The following is a 4572-nucleotide window of genomic DNA, read 5'->3' as shown; positions in this document are numbered from 1 at the left end:
TCAGCCTATGGGTATCTGCTGTCCAGTCTCCAAGGAATATGTGAAGTCTGACTACCCTGAGGATGCCACACCCAGCCCTGTGTATGAAAGGGATTTCATAGCTGTGCACATCTGGGGCCCAAACACGAAGCAGAGCCCAGTGGGTTGGTTAAAGGGGTCACAGAGGTTGTGGTGAAACCTCTATGAGAAAAAATGGTAACATTTGTGGCTTTTGCCACTAGATGTGACCCCATGACAGGGTTAAAAATAAGAGATAAAGTCTTGTGAGGTCTCAAGAGCACAGGGTTTCTCAGCCTCAGCACTATCAACATTTTGGGCTGGACAATTCTTTGTTGTGGGGAATGTCTTGTGCATTGTAGGATGTTAGCAGCAGCGTCCCTGGCCTCTACACACTGGATATCAGTAGCAATCTCCCAGTTGTGACAACTAAAAATGGCTCTAGACATGACAAAATGTCCAAGGGTGAGGTTTGCAGCAAAATCTCCCCCAGTTAAGATGCACCGCTCTAGCGGATCAGAGCAAAGACTCTGGAGTCCAACTGTCTCAGTTCAAATCCCAATGTTTGTAACTTGTGGGGGAATTGAATGAGTTAACAAACGCAAAGGAAGGATGGCCGTATATTTTATCCTCCAAACCAGGGCAATTTGAGAATGAAAAAGGTTCTAATAATAATTTCATAAACTGGGGCTGGCCATGGTGGCTCGTGCCTATAATCACAGCACTTTGGGAGGCCAAGGTGGGAGGATTGCTTGAGACCAAGAGTTCAAGACCTGTCTGAGCAACATAGTGAGACCTCACCTCACAAAAAATAAAAAAAATTATCTGGGCATGATGATGCGCACCTGTAGTCCCAACTACTCATGAGGCTGAGGCAGGAGGATCACTTGGGCCCAGGGGTTCAAGGCTGCAGTGAGCTATGCCCATGCCACTGTACCCAACTTGGGTGACAGAGTGGGACCTTGTCTCCAATAATAATAATAATAATAATAATAATAATAATAATAATGATAATATCATAAACTGGGACTGTCAGCAAGCAAAGTTGTGTCCATAATCCATATACAGTCTTGACCACAGAGCCTGACCCACAGTGTCCACTCAATGACCACTGTGCTAAATGCTTTACATAAAAGAACTTCATTTAATCCTCCCCAAACCCTACGAGGTCAGTACTATCACTATCCCCTTTCATATATGGGAAGATTGAAACTCTAAGAAGCTACAGTAACTTGCCTAAGGTCACACAGTGAGTTGTCCAGCCAGGGCTCTGGTCCCCAAAGGCTAGTGCCCACATGGGCTTGGATACTGCAGGGAAATGGCACTACTCGACACCCATCCGGCTCTGCATGAACTGCTAGCTCTACTAGGTAATTCACAGTTCCAGCATTAGACTCATGACATTGTACCTTTACAAAGCTGAGTGTTTAGGAGTTGCTGTGATTTGCTGTGATAAAAAGCAGGGACTGCATGAAAATCAACATGGAGCAGCGCTCAATATGATTTTGTTTTGAAAAACTGTGCAGAGTGCAACAAGTGCACCCAGCCCATCAGGAAGCTATTGTTGTTGGTTTTTTTTTAAAAAAATTTTGAGACAGGGTCTTGCTCTGTTGCCCACATTGGAGAACAATGACCATAGCACTGTAGCCTTGACCTCTCAGGCTCAAGCCATCCTCCTACTTTAGCCTTCCAGGAAGCTGGGACTATATAGGTACAAGCCCCCATGCCCAGCTATTTTTTTTGGCAGAGATGGGATCTGGTTATGTTGCCCAGGCTAGTTTTGAATTCCTGGGCTCAAGTGATCCTCCAGCCTCAGCCTCCCAAAGTGCTGGGATTACAGGGGTGAGCCATTTCACCTGGCCTCACTGTGGTTATTTAAGAATGAAACAACAGGCCAGGTGCGTGTAATCCCAGCATTTTGGGAGGCTGAGGTGGGTGGATCATTTGAGGTCAGGAGTTTGAGACCAGCCTGACCAACATGGTGAAACCCCATCTGTACTAAAATACAAAAATTAGCCGGGCGTGGTGGTGGGTGCCCGTAATCTCAGCTACTCGGGAGGCTGAGGCAGGAGAATCGCCTGAACCCAGGAGGCAGAGGTTGTAGTGAGCTGAGATGGTGCCACTGCACTCTAGCATGGGCGACAGAGCGAGATTCCCTCTCAAAAATAAAAATAAATGAAACAACAAAATTTTTACCCCAATTTATATGTATTATTATTTTCCAAGATAGTTACTAAGTTGTTAGGACATAAAGTCTTATTAAGTTGTTTGGACCCAGCTACTTAATAAATGAAATTGTTTCTGTTTGGTTTTTCTTTTAGCCTAGGGGTGCCATGAAGGTGCTGTGAATGGAGAAAGTTTATGAGCCTCTGCACTCAACATTTTGCCATTGGTAGAACCCAGGAGGTTAATGTTGGAGAAGGCCTTTTAGTGCATAGAGCCCACCCTGGTTGTACATTCTGGCGAAACCTCTCTGTGTCTATATCATCACATCAGCATGTGATGTAATCATTCTCTCTCTGTCTTTCTCTGTGTTTTTCCCTCTTACTCTCTCTCTCTCTCTCTCTCACACACACACACACACACATACATAGTTTCCTTTCCCTTACACAAACACTAATATCCCCTGACCCTAATCAGAGAGTTGCCAAAACCCCATTTGTCTGAGTTCCCTTTATTTCAATTTTTTGCCCTTTTCCAACTCTTTCAGGAGGCAAACCAGTTCTATTTTTCAACTTGAACCTAGCCAATGTTCAAGTTGAGCATCTACTTCTCAGGTTAGAAGTCACATCGTCAGCTCAGACCTGTTTAATACCATGAAAAGCAGACACACAAATGGACCCCCTCTCCAGGCAGTACTTCAGACTCTGGTGCAACCAGCCTGAAGTACTTAGGTTTCTTTCTTTCTTTCTTTTTGCTTTTTTTTTGAGATGGTGTCTCGCTCTGTCGCCCAGGCTGGAGTGCAGTGGCGCCATCTCTGCTCACCGCAACCTCCACCTCCTGGTTTCAAGCAATTCTCCTGCCTCAGCCTTCCAAGTAGCTGGGATTACAGGTACCCGCTACCACGCCCAACTAATTTTTGTATTTTTAGTAGAGACAGGGTTTCACCATGTTGGCCATGGCTGGTCTGGAGCTCCCGACCTCAAGTGATCCACCCGCCTCAGCCTCCCAAAGTGCTGAGATTACAGGCATGAGCCACTGCGCCCTGTCAGTACTTAGATTTCTTAAGACCCAACCTTAAGAAAGACAATTAGAAGACAGAATGGGCAACTGGGAGAGGCCTGGTAATATGGCAAAGGGGAGAGGAGGTGAAGGTGTGGGTGGCAGGAGGGTGGCTGGTTGGGGAAGTGGCCACTGGATCTTAGGCCACAGGCATAGTTTTCCATCTACAGCTTCCTCATTTACAGAAAACGAGACTGCAGTGGTGTGATGGAAATGTGTGGGATGGGGACAGGTGACTGGCTTTCATTACTAACCAGAGGACAGCTTAGACAAGTCACTCTGGCTGGGCCTCAGTTTCCTTATCTCTAACAGGACTGGATTGCCCAGTGCTCCTCAAACTGTGGCACCTGGGGCACATTCATAGCTTGTGTGTGAATCTGCCAGCCTTGAAATATCTGTCTTCCTGGGATGGCAAGTTTATTAAAAAATTTGGAAGGACTCACCCTTTTTATAAGAAAGCATTTTATGTCATTGTTCAGAATGCAAAATGTATATGCATTTTAGTTACAATAACTAACATTTGATAGCATTTAATGAGTAATTATTGTGTGCCAAGTGTGCAAAACTCTAGGTGAGCCTCACAATAACCTAATGGGGTATTATTATTCCCATTTTATAAATTAAAAATCTGGGGTAGAGGGAGTAGATAATCCACCTAAAGACCTGTTATTAAGTAGTGATAAAAGGTCTCCACTCCCTCTCTCCCCCACAAAAAATACAGACTCATTACAAGTTGCTTTAGGATCTACTTCCAGACCCATGGAGTTTCTTTTTTTTTTTTTTTTCCTTTTTTTTATTATGCTTTAGGTTTTAGGGTACATGTGCACAATGTGCAGGTTTGTTACATATGTATCCATGTGCCACGTTGATTTCCTGCACCCATTAACTCGTCATTTAGCATTAGGTATATCTCCTAATGCTGTCCCTCCCCCCTCCCCCAACCCCACAACAGTCCCCGGAGTGTGATGTTCCCCTTAGTAAAGCCTGAACGACACAGGCCAAAATAATCTCCAAAGGCCAGCTCTGACCCTTTTAAATCAATTTTAGCTAAATCCGTTCACAAAAGGCTTCGCACATCCAGTGTCCCTGAAGGATGAAGGAGGTTGGGCAGGCCCTGCGGGGGCTCGAGGAACTCGCTAAGTGAGTTTTCTGGCTTCTGGATACACTTTCAAATGGCCAGAGGGCGCGAGACTTCCGCCTTGGCCGCCACCTCCCCGTCTCGCTGTGGTGTTCGCGGCCAGTGTTGCCGGGCACTTCCTCGTTCCCGCGCGCCCCGGGCGCAGCTCCCTGCACCCAGTGCTGGCGCTCCTCAGAAGGGAGGGGGCCAGAGTCGAGATGTCGCAACCGCCTCCC

This window comes from Symphalangus syndactylus, chromosome 2, assembly GCF_028878055.3.
Source record: "Symphalangus syndactylus isolate Jambi chromosome 2, NHGRI_mSymSyn1-v2.1_pri, whole genome shotgun sequence".
In the NCBI taxonomy this organism is placed as follows: Eukaryota; Metazoa; Chordata; class Mammalia; order Primates; family Hylobatidae; genus Symphalangus; species Symphalangus syndactylus.
Note: the sequence above shows the minus strand (reverse complement) of the source record.